The sequence below is a fragment of the Lagenorhynchus albirostris genome, chromosome 4, assembly GCF_949774975.1.
Source record: "Lagenorhynchus albirostris chromosome 4, mLagAlb1.1, whole genome shotgun sequence".
Classification (NCBI taxonomy): domain Eukaryota; kingdom Metazoa; phylum Chordata; class Mammalia; order Artiodactyla; family Delphinidae; genus Lagenorhynchus; species Lagenorhynchus albirostris.
In genome coordinates this window covers 81,477,546-81,496,334 of record NC_083098.1, presented here as the reverse complement: position 1 = coordinate 81,496,334, position 18,789 = coordinate 81,477,546, and the positions used below count along the sequence as shown (strand labels likewise).

The window sequence follows — 18,789 nt, the reverse complement described above, 5'->3', positions numbered from 1 at the left end:
CAGTTTTCCCAGCACCACTTACTGAAGAGGCTGTCTTTTCTTCACTGTATATTCTTGCCTCCTTTATCAAAGATAAGGTGACCATATGTGCGTGGGTTTATCTCTGGGCTTTCTATCCTGTTCCATTGATCTATCTTTCTGTTTTTGTGCCAGTACCATACTGTTTTGATTACTGTAGCTTTGTAGTATAGTCTGAAGTCACAGAGCCTGATTCCTCTAGCTCCACTTTTCTTTCTCAACATTGCCTTCACTATTCAGGGTCTTTTATGTTTCCACACAAATTGTGAAATTTTTTTTTCTAGTTCTGTGAAAAATGTCATTGATAGTTTGATAGGGATTGCATTGAATCTGTAGATTGCTTTGGATGGTACAGTCATTTTCACAATGTTGATTCTTCCAATCTAAGAACGTGGCATATTTCTCCATCTGTTTGTATCATGTTTAATTTCTTTCATCAGTGTCTTATAGTTTTCTGCATACAGGTCTTTTGTCTCCTTAGGTAGGTTTATTCCTAGGTATTTTATTCTTTTTGTTGCATTGGTAAATGGGAATGTTTCCTTAATTTCTCTTGCAGATTTTTCATCATTAGTGTATAGTGTATTTTGTATCCTGCTACTTTACCAAATTCATTGATTAGCTTTAGTTGTTTTCTGGTAGCATCTTTAGGATTTTCTATGTATAGTATCATGTCATCTGCAAACAGTGACAGTTTTACTTCTTCTTTTCTAATTTTGATTCCTTTTATTTCTTCTTCTTCTCTGACTGCCATGGCTAAAACTTCCAAAACTATGTTGAATAATAGTCGTAAGAGTGGGCAACCTTGTCTTTTTCCTGATCTTAGTAGAAATGGTTTCAGTTTTTCACCATTGAGAATGATGTTGGCTGTGGGTTTGTCAAATATGGCCTTTATTATGTTGAGGTAAGTTCCCTCTATGCCTACTTCTGGAGGGTTTTTATTGTAAATGGATGTTGAATATTGTCCAAAGATTTTTCTTCATCTATTGAGATTATCACGTGGATTTTATCCTTCGATTTTTTAATATGGTGTATCACATTGATTGATTTGCATATATTGAAGAATCCTTGCATTCCTGGGATAAACCTCACTTAATCATGGTGTATAATCCTTTAAATGTGCTGTTGGAATCTGTTTCCTAGTATTCTGTTGAGGATTTTTGCATCTATGTTCATCAGTGACATTGGGCTCTAGTATTCTTTCTTTCTGTCATCTTTGTCTGGTTTTGGTATCAGAGTGATGGTGGCCTTGTAGAATGAGTTTGGGAGTGTTCCTCTCTCTGCTATATTTTAGAAGAGTTTGAGAAGGATAAGTGTTAGCTCTTCTCTAAATGTTTGATAGAATTTGCCTGTGAAGCCATCTGGTCCCGGCCTTTTGTTTGTTGGAAGATTTTTAATCACAGTTTCAATTTCAGTGCTTGTAATTTGTCTGTTTATATTTTCTATTTCTTCCTGGTTCAGTCTCAGAAGGTTGTGCTCTTCTAAGAATTTGTCCATTTTTGCCAGAATGTCCATTTTATTGGCCTATAGTTGCTTGTAGTAATCTCTCATGATCCTTTGTATTTCTGCAGTGTCAGTTGTTACTTCTCCTTTTTCATTTCTAATTCTGTTGATTTGAGTCTTCTCCCTTTTTTTCTTGATGAGTCTGGCTAATGGTTTATAAATTTTGTTTATCTTCTCAAAGAACCAGCTTTTAGTTTTATTGATCTTTTGACCCACCTCCTAGAGAAATGGAAATAAGAACAAAAATAAACAAATGTGATCGAATGAAACAAATGCTTTTGCACAGCAAAGGAAATCATAAACAAGATGAAAAGACAACCCTCAAAATGGAAGAAAATATTTGCAAATGAAGCAACTGACAAAGGATTAATCTCCAAAATATACAAGCAGCTCATGCAGCTCAATATCAAAAAAACAAACAACCCAATCCAAAAATGGGCAGAGGACCTAAATAGGCATTTCTCCAAAGAAGATATACAGATTGCCAACAAACACAGGAAAGGATGCTCAACATCACTAATCATTAGAGAAATGCAAATCAAAACTACAATGAGGTATCACCTCACACTGGTCAGAATGGCCATCATCCAAAAATCTACAAATAAATGCTGAAGAGGGTGTGGAGAAAAGGAACCCTCTTGCACTGTTGGTGGGAATATAAATTGATACAGCCACTATGGAGAACAGTATGGAGGTTCCTTAAAAAATTAAAATTAGAACTACCATATGACCCAGCAATCCCACTACTGGACATATACCCCAAGAAAACCATAATTCAAAAAGAGTCATGTACCACAATGTTCATTGTAGCAGTATTTACATTAGCCAGGACATGAAAGCAACCTAAGTGTCCATCGACAGATGAATGGATAAAGAAGATGTGTCACTTGTATATGATGGAATATTACTCAGCCATAAAAAGAAATGAAATTGAGTTATTTGGAGTGAAGTGGATGGGCCTAGAGTCTGTCATACAGAGTGAAGTAAGAAGTAAGTCAGAAAGAGAAAAATAAATACCATATGCTAACACATATATATGGAATCTAAAAAAGAAAATGGTTCTGAAGAACCTAGGACCAGGACAGGAATAAAGACGCAGACGTAGAGAATAGACTTAAGGACACGGGGAGGGGGAAATGTAAGCTGGGACGAAGTGAGAGAGTGGCATTGACATATATACATTATCAAATGTAAAATAGATAGCTAGTGGGAAGCAGCTGCATAGCACAGGGAGATCAGGTCGGTGCTTTGTGACCACTTAGAGGGGTGGGATAGGGAGTGTGGAAGGGAGACACAAGAGGGAGGGGATATGGGGATATATATATATATATATATATATATATATATATATGTATAGCTGATTCACTTTGTTGTACAGCAGATACTAACACAACACTGTAAAGCAATTATACTCCAATAAAGATGTTAAAAAAAAAAGTGTCTGGATCCATTTCCAGTCACACACCATTTTGCGAGTTTGGGTTACTTGGTAAAACTCAAACTTTTGATTGCTCTAAGTTGTTTTTGAATTTTTAGGAGGATGGTGGAATATTAAAAGCTTTTAATCTGGGGAAGGACAGACATTTTAGAGCATTAATTCAGACAGTGGTCTAGAGAATTGGCAAAGTCAGAATGGATCCAGAAAAACCAGTTAAAAACTTTTGCAGTATTCAGGCAAGTAAGGTGAAAAAGAACAAGTTGTTGGTTATGGATTTGGAGAAGAGGAGTATAGTTTAAGAAACAGTAAGGAGGGCTATCTACAAAAGTTAACAGGCTTGTTCAAAGGATCAAAGTCATAAAATTCAAGGAAATACTGAGGGTGGTCCCAGACTAAAGGAAACTAAAGAGACATGACAAATAAATGTAACATGTGATCCTAAACAAGTGTGTTTTTCTATAAAGGACATAATCCGGGTATTGGTCATATTTGAAAGGCTCTGAGGACTAGATGGTAGGAATGTATCAATATTAATGTCCTGATTCAGATGATTGTGTTATGGTCATGTAGAAGAATGTCCTTTTTTAGAAATACAAACTAAAGTACTAGGAAGTGTTGAGCATTAATTTAGCAACTTAATCTCAAATAATTCAGGGAAAAAAATATACTGTTTTACAATTCTATGTAAGCTTAAAATCGTTTAAAACTTATTAAAATTTTTTGTCTTTGTAATGACAATGTTAATATATATGTAATAAATATATATAATAAATATAAAGGTGTGGTACAACATCATTATAAAAACAATGTTCTTACTTAAGAAGTCCATGGCACAGAAATGTACTTGATACTAGTTGTTGTACATACATAATTCATAATTAGGCTTTTAAAAAGTCTGCTTTAGTCAATCAGTTGAAATTTAAGCTGAGATTGTTAAAATTTACATGCACTTTTATGTTTATGGAACATAAAATGCTGAACAACCCTGTGGGATCAGTCTTGGGGCTTAAACTCCTGAAATCGCACCATTTTCTCTCCTGCTTCTCCTACTTCATGACTGGTTTCTCTGGAGCAAACCTCTTTGTAAAGCACTTTCTTCCAAATACTTAGCTTGGTCACTGCTCTGGGAGAACTCAAGCTAAAAGAGAAGGTAATTAGAATTGGAAGTCGACTTGAAACCGCCAGTACAGCAAGAACTTGGAATTGAATTCTCACAGTGATCTAACTCAGTTTCAACTTTTTTGGGGGACTTTATCCCTTCTGTCTTACATTAAGACTCTAAATATCAGATGTGGTATTGGGGAGCTGCCTTAGAAAGTGAGGGAGAAGACTGCTGTCTAATAGACGATTGTTTTCTTTCCTCAAGAGGGTAGCTGTTCTGCTTGATCTAAGACTCAGCGGCATTGTTGGAGCAAACAAACTAGGGAATATTAGTGGGAAAACACCTATTCCATGCCTGGTGTTTCCTTCTATACAGGAAAGGTCTCTATTGTTTTTTTAAAATTTTTTATTTTATTATTTATTTATTTATTTTTGGCTGTGTTGGGTCTTTGTTGCTGCACATGGGCTTTCTCTAGTTGCGGTGAGCGGGGGCTACTCTTCATTGCAGTTAAGTGGGCTTCTCATTGCAGTGGCTTCTCTTGTTGCACAGCACGGGTTCAAAGCACGTGGGCTTCAGTAGTTGTGGCACGTGGGCTCTAGAGTGTAGGATCAGTAGTTGTGGCGCACGGGCTTAGTTGCTCTGCGGCATGTGGGATGTGCCCAGACCAGGGCTCGAACCCATGTCCCCTGCACTGGCAGGCGGATTCTTAACCACTGCGCCACTAGGGAAATCCCAAAAGGTCTCCTTTAGAATAACTTTTGGTTACATGGAAACCATCATTCAGTCTTCCCCAGGGGAGGAAAGACTTAACCTCAACAGTGAGTTTTTAAAGATGTTAGGGATATGTTTCTCTTCTTGGGAGCAAGCTGTTTGCAGGGAGTGTTCCTTCTTCTCTGACTCTATCATCCATAAATTAAAAACAAGCTTCAGGAAGGCTGCTGCTACCTTCTCAAGCCCTCATGTTTTCGTTTTCTGTTTTGGTCTAGTGCTGTTAAGACTACCATCACTCACAACCACTCATTCCAATGCCCATACTATTGATCTCTTGTTATTCCTTCTTTTAAGTCATCTCCTTGTCCATTCTGCCTGGCCTCAGTATGGCTGACACATCACTCACAACTTCTCTAATTCCCACCTCTCAGTGAATGCCTTCTCTCTCTCCTGGTCTTTGCATACAATTATCTCTCTTGTTTTCATTTATTCACTCAACAAACATTGAGTACCTTCTCAACAGGCCTTCCTCTAATAGTCAGTACTTTACAGAAGCTATGTACAAGTTGTCCCTCTGTATCCATGGTTCCACATTTGCAGATTCAACTAAGTATCAAAAATATTAAGAAAATTCCAGAGAGTTCCCAGAAGCAAAACTTTAATTAGCTGGACACTGGAAACTATTTACATAGTATTTATACTACATTACATTGTATTAATACAGTGTAATTACATTACATTGTGTTAGGTATTATAAGTAATCTAGAAATGATTGATTTAAAGTATATGAGAGGATGTGCTTGCATAGGTTATATGCAAATACTATGCCATTTAATGTAAAGGGCTTGCGTATCCATAGATTTTGGTATCCTCAGGGTTTAGGGGGTGGTGGTGTGGGTCCCTGGAACCAGTGCCCCTCTGATACCAAAGGATGACTGTATTCTGTCCCATAAACTTAGGAAGGAATGAATTGATTACCAGGATAACAGATTTCTTTATTTTATCTCACCCTTAACTATACCTTTTTTTAAAACGCCTCAAACTTCTAGGTATGAACAAATGATACAACTGGAAAATAGCAGATAATATTCAGTTTGCCATAGTTCAAGCAACAAGTGCTTTTTTTTTTTTTTTTTTTTTTTTTTTTTTGCGGTACGCGGGCCTCTCATTGTTGTGGCCTCTCCCGTTGCGGAGCACAAGCTCCGGACACGCAGCCTCAGCGGCCATGGCGCACGGCACCAGCTGCTCCGCAGTATGTGGGATCCTCCCGGACCGGGGCACGAACCCGTGTCCCCTGCATCGGCAGGCGGACTCTCAACCACTGCGCCACCAGGGAAGCCCAACAAGTGCTTTTTATATAGTTTGAAATCAATTAACTCTTTTCTTCTCATTTTGTAAGTGGAGGATAGTATATTTGTACATTTATACTGATATGGATTAGGGTGAAATATAAAGGTAAAATATACAAGTGAAGGAACAGTCATACCAAGTGAGAGCAGATGTAGCCTTAGAGTGGCAAAATTTTATCTAATGATCCAGTACTAACATGAAATACAAAGGTCCAGGGTGTACCTGTGATTCATGATTCTGACTTTAAAATCTTTTCAGATAATAAGCTGTTGAAGATCAGCAGTGATATGTCTATGATTCCTTCTAGAGAGATTCTAACATCACAAAAGAGGACATAGCAGTGTTCAATAGTGCAGTTAGTGAATAGAGAATGACTACAATCTACACTCTGTTAGAGTGGAGGGAATTCTTCTCTGCTTACAAAAAAGGAAACATTGATTTGGCTAAAGATCTTATACAGTTGAGGGCTGGAGCCCAATATGTTCAAGAGGAGGTACTCTTAGCTTCTTTCCTTTTCACAGTCTTAATCACTTACATTCTATGTTTATGCTGATGACTTTCAAATTTTTTCATTCATTCATTTCTCCATTCTCCATTTATGAACAAGGAACTGGTCTAGATGTGCCTGAGATACAGAGAAAGGCTCTTAATTTTTTTTTTTTTTCTGACAAACTCCTACTTCCCTTCCAGTATTTTGTTCAGTTATCATCTCTTCTGGAAGTCTTCCTGATCTCACTATGTGACTTGGGCTAGGGTGTCCATTCGTACTTCAGTTGTGCTGTGTTAACAACTCTTTCGTGGCACTCCTGTTCTTCTAGTTTAATTGTGAGTTTATTAGTCCACCTCTTATCCTGGAGTTGAAGTGCCTTGAGGATCAGTATCCTGGCATTATCATTTCTGTCAGGTGTACCAACAAATATTTATTAAACGTATAATATTTACTGGTGTTTTGCTTATCTAGTTGCTGTGTAAAAACTACCCAAAAGTCATTGGCTTTAAACAGTAACCATTTTATTTGCTTACCCATCTGTAATCTGGGCTTACCTGTGTTGCATTTAGTTGGTGGACCAGCTAGAGACGGGCCCCCCCTGAAAAGCCTCTCTCTTCTCTCTGTCTCTGTCTCTCTCCCTCCCACTCACTGTAATCTTAGGACCTCTTCCTCCTTCCTCTGAACTAACTTCTCTGTTATGATAGCTGGATTTCTTTTCTTTTTTTTTTTTTTTGCGATACGCGGGCCACTCACTGCTGTGGCCTCTCCCGTTGCGGAGCACAGGCTCCGGACGCGCAGGCTCAGCGGCCATGGCTCACGGGCCCAGCCGCTCCGCGGCATGTGGGATCTTCCCGGACCGGGGCACGAACCTGTGTCCCCTGCATCAGCAGATGGACTCTCAACCACTGCGCCACCAGGGAAGCCCGATAGCTGGATTTCTTACCTGGCAACTCAGGGATCCCAAGAATACAAAACAATCTTCCTGGCTTTCTTAAAACAAAGGGATGGAACTGGCAGAGTGTCGCTTCCAGCACATTTGAATGAATGAAGAGAGGGCCCTGCCCAGATGTGAGCAGAGAGGAATAAGAAAGAGAGGGAACACCAGAGCCACGAACAGAGCAGACCACCATATGCCATTTTTTTGCTACTAGAAAGCCACATTTCTCTCTCACTGAAGTTACACTCCTCCCTTGCAGACCGCCCACGGGCCTCATCCCTTTATGGCACCTGACTCAGTCTCAAGTCCCATATCCAGGTCTTTAAATCAGGTCACAGCACAGATGAGGCCCCTGGAGTACGTTTGCTGAGGCACAGCTCCTCGAGGCCAGGTCTTCTGAAGATGAACACTAGGGAATTGATGGGACAGTTCTCTTCCTCACACTTACCCGACATACAATGACTGGAGAGGAACAGATAAGCACAGTAAACTCCACCTTGTAGGAGTGAGGGTGGAAGCAAGAGGTGAGAAGCAGCAGGGCTGTGGCACAGACAGGGAGGGTGATGCGACTGTCTACCCAGTGTGGGTAATAAGGCATTGGGTTGTCTGTAAGAATTTAAAAACTAAAATATACCTGCCTAAATCTCAGAGTGTCACCGTGTACAGGTGTGTGGATACCGTGTCAGTGATAAATACTCCTCCCAATAGAGGCAGCTGTTTCCACTCCTCTGCTTGGAACACATGGCCAGCAGACATGCATCCACAGCAATTCTGAGATCCAGCGGGCATGGACCACCAGTCCCTCAATTAGGTCCAGTCTGTCCCTGGGGAGTAGCTCTTCATGCCTTCTCTCCATTGTAAGTAGATCATCTCAATAGTTAGGATGAAAAGCTCCACAACTCGCCAACTGTGTGACCTTGACCAGGTGACTTTATCTTTTTGAACCTCCATGTCTTCATCTGTAAAATGGGGATTTTTTTGAATAGTACTTACTGTGAGACTTAAGTGTTGTGAGGCTGTTATAAGACTTAAATGCGATATTACACATAAATCAGTAATAGTTTATACATATACATGAGATATTATATATAAAAATGAGATGTTTAAATATATTACATATAAAAATCTTAAACAGTGACTGGTGTATAATAAATCCTCAATAGGTATGCACTATCATTATTATTTTACATGTGTCTCGGCTCTATAAAATGTAACATGAAGACTAGAACGCTATTGGGCCCAGCAAAGCACTGTATGCTGTTCAAATAATATATGAATATATATATTTTTTCCCTACGTGTTCATTTATATAAGAAGACAATTTGAAATTGTCAGTATATTTTTGCAGCTGGGAAGAAATACTTGGAGATGAGAGGTGAAATAATTCTGAAGATCAGAGCCAAGTATAAACCTTAAAATAAAACTGAAACATGGATTGATTTAGATCACGTAGAGCACAAAATCAGTGTAAAAAGCTGCAATGAAGTTAAGTTTTCCAACATATTTAAAACATGCCCAGGGCAGCATGAGGGATTTTGTAATGGTCTCTTTTGTTATGAAAAGGGCACAGAATGTAAAATCAGATGTCATGGTTCTCGGAGGAGGGTATCCAATTATCCTTGTCCATTACTAGGAGACTGCAGTGAAACTTTACATGGCGGCTGCTTGCAGAGTCCAAAGTGACAGTCCTGTCAGTCATAGCCTACTTACCCTTCCAGTGGTCACTGAAATATTGAAAGAAATCAAGAAGAGTTGAATCTTTTGGGAAGACTTGATGTGATGATGTATTGGAAAGAGACAACGGGTGCATTAGATGTCAGGACTATTCTTTGTGTTACAACTTTCTTTAAGCCATGCTATCTGCCGCTGCCTCCTTTGCTTGGAATCTGTCTTTTCATAGCGTCTCTTGAATCCTTTCTCCAATTTGGACAGATTCAGATCTTTCCAGGTTTTTAAACCAATTTTCAAAGGAGCAAGGTGCAAATCACTGTAAAAATAATCTTTTCTAAATAATAGATGAGGACTTTAAATCATATGCTCAGCTCAAGAAGCCTATGGCCCAATACTTGCTCTTGGGTTACTGGGTTACCCTGAATCTCCTGCTTTGTGTGTTTGACCCAGGATTTCACAAATTCAATGTCTGACTGCCACTGCCCACTTCCTCAATTAGTAGAATCTGACTTTTTCCTAGGTGCTTGCTATTTTAGGCTAGTTGCTTCTCCTAACACAAATGTACCACCTTTACTAAATGATAAAATACACCCAGTATTTTTTATGGAGACCCACGTACACCTGGCTGACAGTTGCTGGTCACCCTTTGAGACATGAGGTCTTGCCTTTACGGTTTAGTATTTTGGTACCTGCTGCATTACTGATATTATCTACAATGACTGTCACAATTCTATGATCTGAATTCTTTGCTTCCCTATCCCAGCGGCTTACTACTTCTGTCAATTTCTAAAACAAATCAATAGACTGTTGGTGTCCCTTGGGTACTTACTTGATCTAGATGACCCTTTTTGGAATCAAGACAGTTGCCCTTGGTAGTTCTTTGTCTTCACTCCACATCCCAGCTTGGTCCACTCAAATACCAAATAGACCATAGCTACTCAATTTAGGACATGTGTGATTTCTGTTTTCACATTTAATGTGCTTCTTATTGCTGTTGAGCGAAAAGCCATAGGGGTAAATCAGCAGATTTGTTTTTGTTTGTTTTCTAATTATACTATCCCTGTAGGTTTCAGCCAAAGAAAATGTTGCATTTATTAATTAGCTTAACTGAGCAGGACACAGTCCATATGAAATAATTGAGTCTTTATACAAAATTCTTTTTAAAATTGAAACCCAGAGATAATCCACATACTCTGCCTTTGGTAAAAAGCAACTTTTTCTTTTTTGTTTAACTGAGCACCAACCATGCCAGAGTGACTAATACATAATCAAGTGAGCTGATAGGATTTTTTCATTTTGTCTTCCCCATTATTTGATAAAAAGAATAATAAATACAAAATTCACCAGCAGAAGGTGGGGGAAAGGAAAGAAATGTCCCTAGATAAGTAGGAATTGAACATTTCTTGTTTCTACCAGTATTAACCTGAGGTGGTTGATGAAGGAGACGGTAACTTCATTAACCAGACGCACTCACTGGAAGTGGTGTAAGAACATACCCTAGAGCTTCATGCAGGGATAATTCTTTAGCTGTTGCAACAGGAAAGCCAGACACGATCCTCTGATCCAAAGGGTCCTACAGGTGGGTCCAGCTTGTAGACTGAGACCAATGTCTTCTTTGGACTGAAGATCTGCAGGACAGATTCCTGAACAAGTATGACAGACTGTGTTTTTCAGAAAGGTCAAAGCAATATTTCAGTCACACATGCTCTTCCAGAACCTTGTTGTGCCCTATCAAGAGGTTGAGTCTATTTTCTCTCCCTTTGAACCTGGGCAGGCATGTGACTGCTCTGACCAACAGAGTACAGCAGAAGTGACGCTTCATGTCTTATGATACAGCTTTAGTCTGGCTCGCCTTTTCTGTGACACTTACTCTTGGGACCCAGACCTCACATTGTGAAGAAGCCCAAGCAACATGAGTGTTCAGTATAAAGAGATTTTCAGACAACAACCCCAGCTAATGTGTTTGACTGAGCTTTTGTAATACGATTTTGGTATCCAGCTTTGAGACTGCAGCAGGCCTCAGATATCCTAGAGCAGAGATAATCCCTTCCTGCTATGTCCTGTCTGAATTCCTGATTCACGGAAGCCAAGAACATAATAAACGGTTGATTTGTGCATTGAGTTTGGGGATAATTTGTTTTGCAGCCTTAGTAACTGGAACAACAAGTCTTAGCTGGCTGCTTCTTAAAGTAGCCTGATTAATCTCAGCATCCCTGTGTTATATGTCATGTGACTATAGAAATGAAACAAACAAAAAACAAGTCGTAATTTCTCTCCTCTCCTCTAACTGGAAAGCCAGGTATACTTTCAGAAGTTTAATTAGGGTTTCTGTGTTTTGTGTCACAATCTGAAAGTTCTCACCCATTCTGAAATTGATAAATTTAGTTTTAAAAGCCCCCCAATTTCTACAAGACAAACTCAAAAGAGAACTTATTTACTGAGGGTAAAAACATATGCAACTCACTTCACGTAAGGTTAATGTCCTTGACTTATAGTGTTCCTTCAAATCAATAAGAAACAACAACCTGATAGAAAAATTTGGAACAAATATATACAGGAAATTCAGGGAAAAAAATTGAAATGTTTGTTAAACATGAAAAAGGCTTCATCTCACTCATAATCAGAGAAATGCAAATTAAATTGAGATACTAGGATATTTTTTCACATATAAGATTGGAAAAGATCAAAAGTTCAGTAACAAGTTGGTAAAGGTGTGAGGAAATAGACATTCTCATACTTTCCAAGACAGTTCAGATAAGAACAATTACACACACACACACACACACACGATGTATGTATAAGGTTATTATTTGCTGTAACATTGTTAATAATGGCAAATGATTGAGAACCACCAAAATACGCTTCAACGGAGCTTTATATATATAAATTATGGTATATCTGTATGATAGAATAGTACATATCCAAATTTCAAGGCAAATGAGAAAGTTCGTTATGATCAAGGGATATACAAAGTGTCAGAATTAAGTGAAAAAAACAAGCTGCAATATCTTTTTTATTTTTACAATACTGTCGTAAATTTAAAAAAATTATATATATATATATATATGCATATATACTTGTTTAAATACTCATGGAATATCCCTGGGAGGGTATATAACAACTGTTAGCATTGTTTACCTCTGGAGAGGGGAGCTGAATAACTAGGAAGAAAGGTAGAAGGCAGAAGTTTCACTGTCTTACATTTTTGTAACTTTTGTAACATATAAATATATGATCTATTTTTAAATACATAAAATATTTTAAAAATTCTGATTCAACCCTATTATAATAAATTTCTTTATGTATTTGTATCTCTTGCCCGACCAGGAGCATCTAGGGTTACCCCTCTATATGCCTAGTGCCTGCTGAGATCTTAGCAGAGAGCTGGCATTCCTGTATTTATGGAAGGACTGCAAGGTGGCCTCTGGTGACCAGGATAACATAGCCATCGTCTGCCGAGTTAAAGGGATGTGGGTGATTTGAATGTGAAATATCTCATGGCAGCCTTTGGGAAGGCTTCTGGGAAGACCTGATGCTTAAGCTGGTCCTCCACTCAAAGAAAGGAAAGATACATGTAGGATATGGGATAGGGCAGGAGGGCTTTACAAGCACAAAAGGAAAAAATGGCTTCTGGAAGACGTGAGTAAACTGAGGTGACTGAGCAGTCTTGCAAGAAGGGGAGAGAGTGTGCAGTTGAGAGAAAAGATCAAGGGTGATTTTTATTTTGTGAGCCTAAACAGGGAACATCTGTTGTTTATCTAGTTAATGCAGAGGCCCTAGCAGTCAAAACAAAACCTGGTGCATTTTAAATGATTGATGACTAATTGATTCAGGCGGTTGCTTCCTGCTATAATTCTTTAGCACTTCACTAACCAAGCCACCTTATGTGGCTCCCGAGACAGATGCTAGCTGCTTGGAGTAGGGAAACATAACTCAAAGAAACAATTTTTAATGCTATAGTGCAGATTTAAAAGTCATTCTGTCGGCCTCTGAAGATAAAAAATGGACAGAGTCATCTGATATTTCTAAATAGATGAATTCAGTTTATATTTACATTTTACATCTCTCTCTCCACACATAAATTAGCAGTTATAGTATTAACATCTGGTGTTTATATAGTACAGACAATCCCCAACCTTGCAGTTGTCACCCAGAAGTTCATTTGTGGGTTTGTTATTTTCCCATAGAAATAATGTTGTAAATGATACCCAGATCATCAGGCCAGTCTGCAGAAATTAAATTAAGTATTATGTTCCTGAAGTTTTATAAGGAGAGTATTCTTTTAACTCTATATCAATATTATTCACTCCTCTGCATGTGTGTCTGAGAAAATACATTGCAACAACAGGAATTTATTTCTTTCTGTATCGCAATAGGGAGAGATAAAAGTACCAGCTTCTCAGCATGAGCAAGTTATTCATTCTCTGTTGTTTCTACCTCTCTACTGTGCACAGTGAAGATGCTAGTCTGGGGACATTATACTCTAGGTGTTCACAGATAAGTGACAAAGGACAACTGCCCGTGGCTTTGACACCAGAAAGTCTTGGGTGCAAATCCAACCTCTGCCTCTGATTTGCAATCTCTCTTGATAAGTTAGTCAACTTTCTACCTCAGGTGCTTCATCTGTAAAATAGGGATAAATCTGCCTATTTTACTGGTCTTTGTAAGTATAAAATGCCATAATATACACACAAGTAGAAGCAGAATAGTGGAATGTTAACATGTGGGCACCCTAGTCATGCTGCCTGGGTTCATGTATTCGACCTATTTGGTGCTAAATGATTGGCCTTGGGCTAGTAATTGAACCTAGTGGCTCTCAAACTGTGTTGTATATTAGAATTACCTGGTAAGGTTAAAAAATTCCTGCTGCCTAAGCCCCACCCCATATCAGTTAAATTAAAAAATAGTCCTGTGGGTAAGACTCAGAGGTCAGTATTTTTTTTTTTTTTTTTTTTTCGCGGTACGCGGGCCTCTCACTGTTGTGGCCTCTCCCGTTGTGGAGCACAGGCTCCGGACGCGCAGGCTCAGCCGCCATGGCTCACGGGCCCAGCCGCTCCGCGGCATGTGGGATCCTCCCGGATCAGGGCACGAACCCGTGTCCCCTGCATCGGCAGGTGGACTCTCAGCCCAGAGGTCAGTACTTTTAACCCCTTTTTCCCCAGGTGATTCCAACCTGCAGCCAAGCTTAGCTTCTGTTCATCATGTGTACAATGGAGGAATTTACCGTTTCTCTCAGTGGAGTTAGAGAATTGAAAGAAATAATCCAGGTGAAACATTTAGCACAGTGCCTGGCCCCTATTAAATACTTGATACAGCTTTTGTCTTATTCTATAAAGTGACTGTGACAGTGAAATTGATCAACACATCTGTGCTTTTCAGAAAATTGATTATTTCCTGTTCCAGTTCTCTCCTGCACTCTGCATTCTCTATGCCCTGGATCATCTGTCATAGTTTTCCTGTTTAATAAAATTGTAGTGTGTGGGAAAAGGATGAACACCTGGAGTGCAAAACTAGCTTTACCCTTAAATGGCCTTGTATTTAGGGGTAAAGTTTTAAATCTGGGCAAAGTTTTAAATCTGTCTGTGCCAGGTTTCTCTGTATTTCCCGTAGAATCTATCTTACAAAATACTTGCATACTTGAAAGGAAAGAAAGGCATTGAGAGCTCAGGGAGACAGGACAATAAATATCCAGGACCCTGTGCCCCTCTTGGTTTTTCCTGGCAATAATTGCTGCTGTTCTCTGGGGGGGAGGATGGGTAGAAGATAGGAAAATGTACTTTTGTTATAGCAACCCAAACTAAGTTAGAAATTGGTGCGGAGCAATGAGGTGCTGCTATCACAAATACCTAAAAATGTGAAGCAGCTTTGGAACTGGGTAATAGGTAAAGGCTAAAAGAGTTTTGAGGTGTACGGTAGAAACCAAGATTGATGTGAAGGAACTTTTAAAAGCAATTCTGGTGAGAATTCAGAAAGGAAAGAGGGGAGCTGTAGAGAAAGCCTCTGTGTTCTTAGAGGGTATGCCTAATCATGAACACAATGTTGATAGAAATACATAGGGACAGTAAAGGCCATTATGTTGAGGTCTCAGATGAAAATAAGAAACATGTATTTGGAAACTGGAGGGAAGGTGATCCTTGTTATAAGGTGGCAAAGAATGTGGCTGAATTGTGTTCATGTTCTAGTGTTCTGTGGAAGGTAGAACTTGTAAGCTATGAAATGGACACTTAGCTGAGGAGATTTCTAAGCAAAGTTGAAGAAGTGGCTCAGTTCCTCCCGACGGCTGATAGCAAAATGCGAGAAGAGAGAAATGAATTGAAGAAGGAATTGTTAGACAACAAGGAATCAGAACTTAAAGATTTGGAAAAATTTCAGCCTATCCATACTGCAAAAAAAAAAAAAAAAAAAAAAGAAAAAAGAAAAAAAGGAAAGAGAGAGAGAGAGAAATTGTGGTTGGAAGAGAACACGAAGGGTGTGTCCAAGCTACCATTTGATAAGGAGATGAGGATGGATATAAGCCACAGGTTTAATCAGCCATCTCAACAGAAGCCAGGAGCTATTCAAGACATGGAAGAATGACTCTAAAGGTGATTCAGGGATTATTAGGGTTTCAGAAGGTGGGGAGGCCATCACACTGCTTTCAACAGTTCAGATTGTCTCTATCCGCAGACGAGTAAGCAAGGCTTCCCAGAGCCCTGGGGGCATGAGGCCTGCCAGGCCGAGCTGAGGGGCAGGACTGCTGCCCCAGTGGGGAAGAAGGTAGGACTTACCTTCACAGTTTGCATTATTAGATTTTGGACTTGCTTGGGGCTATCATCATTCCTTCTTATTTCTTCCTTTTGGAATGGGAATATGTATTTTACGCTTGTCCGCACCATTGTATTTTGAAGAAATACAATGGTTTGGTTTCACTGGTTCACAGCTGGAGATGAATTTAACCTCAGGGTGAATTGTCTCTCCAGTCTCAGCGTGTCTGATTTAGGTGATATTTTGATGGGACTTTGGGTTTTAGACTTTAAAGTTGATGATGGAATGAGTAAAGGCTTTTGGAGTTGTTGGGATAGAATGGATATATTTTATCAGTGATAAAGGCATGGATTTGGGGGGGGGCCGGGGTGGAACGTTACAGACTGAATGTTTGTGTCTTCCTCAATTCATGTTGACATCTTAACCCTCAAGATAGTAGTATTAGAGGGTGAGGCCTTCAGGAGGTAATTAGGTCATGAGTGTGTAGCCCTCATGAACGGAATTAGTAAGAGATATGAAAACTTTCTCTCTCTCTCTCATCTGTGTGAGGACATAGGGAGAAGATGCCATTTCTGAACCCAGAAGCAGGCCTTTACTAAATATTAAATGTGCTGGTCACTTGATCTTTAACTTCTCAACCTCCAGACAGTGAGACATAAATTTCTGTTGCTTATAAGTTACCCGGTCTTATGGTACTATGAAATAAAATTCATATTTTATGGCAAGACAAAAATTTAAACATAAAAATTCTCTGCCCTTTGGCCTCCTCTCTCGCCCATACTGTGCATGGTGTATCTGCATGATGCATCCACCAGACCTCCCCCATCGGCAGGAATACCTGCTCAACAATAAACAGCAACATTCTCCTAGCAGCAAAAAGACAGCTCCTTCAAAGATAGTATTCCTTCTTGATCTTCTAAGGGGTCACATGACCCACCAGAATGACGCTTAGATCTGCATTGTGTAAACTGTCATTTGATGTAAAGCCCTCTGTCTCAAAAAACTTTTGTAATTGTGCCTTGATTTCTAACTGGTGGAACAGTTCTCAGAGCTTTCTGATACGCTCTTCCTGGGTTATATTCCTCAAAGTTGGCTCGAAGAAAATTTTCCATTTCTTTTTTAGACCAACTAACTAATTGTTCATCAACAGTACTTTGTTATAGCAGTCCAAACTGACTAAGACAAACTTTCCTAATTATTTTTAATCAGATACCTCCCCCAGCCTTTTTTATATCCACTCTACTATAAAATATTTCTACTAAAGAGAAATCACTGAGACAGTCTTTCTAAGAGCCTTTTCCCTTAAGGCATGTTTGGAATAAAACTCTGATATGTGTTCATAACCCATTTGTCTGAGAAGTTGCTCTAACATATTTTTTATCACTGTAACCAGGTCGTTCCGCCAGTGGCCAATTTGTCCCATTCCACAAGACTGACAGCAAAATCGGAGAGTTAACATGGGTATTGGTCCAGCCTCTCATCAGCACTTACTCTAGGAGAGGTTTAATGGGGTTTTCCAAGTCATGTGCTTTCCAGTTAATTAACTTTGTTGAAGCCCGATTTATTAGACAGACGTTACTGAGAATTAAGTGTTTTCAGGCTTCAGCTGCAGGAGGGGCACTGAGACTTCTGTCACAAAAACCCTCAGTAATAATTACAAAAGTCACGGTTATCCCTTTGTGAATATTTCCCCTGACACTTTCATTTAGAATCTCTGCACAGGCAAAAGGTGAGGAAATTAAATGTGCAGAGTGGTAGGAAATAGGAAGCCAAAAGCTCAGAGATGTTGGCTGGTTCATAGACACTCTGGAAAATCGTAATTATTTTCCCACCCTATTATTGCTTCCTTCCCTCCTTCATTCAACAAATACTTGTTTCATACATATCATATGCTTAGGCGATGGGCAAGGCACTGTAATGCAACAATGACTAAGATGGAGCTGGTCCATCTTAGGAGGAGGAGTGGAGACTGATGCAGAATTTAACCCTTGATGTCCTATTAGGAATCTCTGATTAAGATGAGAGTGAGTTGGGCTTCCGTGGTGGCGCAGTGGTTGAGAGTCCGCCTGCCGATGCAGGGGACATTGGTTCGTGCCCCGGTCCGGGAAGATCCCACGTGCCGCGGAGCAGCTGGGCCCGTGAGCCATGGCCACTGAGCCTACACATCCGGAGCCTGTGCTCCACAACGGGAGAGGCCACAGCAGTGAGAGGCCCGCGTACCGCCAAAAAAAAAAAAAAAAAGATGAGAGTGAGTGGAGAGGGAAAAGGTAGGGGCAAGAGAAGCTGCCAGGCAGGGTGCTACATTCATGGTCAATTCATGGCCAAGGCTGAGTCTCTCTGAAGCCTTATCTGAAACTAAAGTTTAGAAAAATCTGAGCTAACATCAGACAATGGCGTCTTGGTGGGTGAATCGTTCAGGTCACTGACCAGTGCTACTTCAGCCTGCTGAGAACTGAGACTTCGAGGAATGAGTCAACAGAACAATTAAACTTTGAAAGCCAAGAAAGAGGTTCAGAGTCCAGACTATCACCAAAGAAGGGAGATCTGAACAGTTTCTCACTGACAGCATTCAGGATAACCTGTGGCATTGGCCTACTGGGCACCTGGGAAAGTGTACTTCCCAGGAAGGAGATGGAGGGAGAGAGGGAGAGGGTAGAGGGACAGGAGAGGTGAGAGAATAAGCTAACACAAAGGGGAAAGGGATCCCAAGGCAAAGCTCATCTCTTTAAGGTAACCTAAAATAAGGGACTTCTCAAAGAAAGATCACTGTACATTTTGCCAAAATGAGTGGTTTGGTATTTGGGCCCTGTTACTACCTTGGTGTGTGT

The 18,789-nt window shown here is 39.8% G+C and overlaps 1 long non-coding RNA gene across 1 annotated transcript; it reads right to left on the bottom strand.

Annotated features, from left to right (window-relative positions):
• Positions 1-1,221: 1,221 nt before the first annotated feature.
• LOC132519366 (uncharacterized) lies at positions 1,222-10,843 on the bottom strand. The gene is made up of 3 exons (XR_009540154.1): positions 10,714-10,843; positions 7,553-7,667; positions 1,222-1,737 (listed from the first exon to the last, which is right to left on the bottom strand). It is a non-coding gene; the product is annotated as an uncharacterized LOC132519366 (long non-coding RNA).
• Between the last annotated feature and the right edge of the window lie 7,946 nt (positions 10,844-18,789).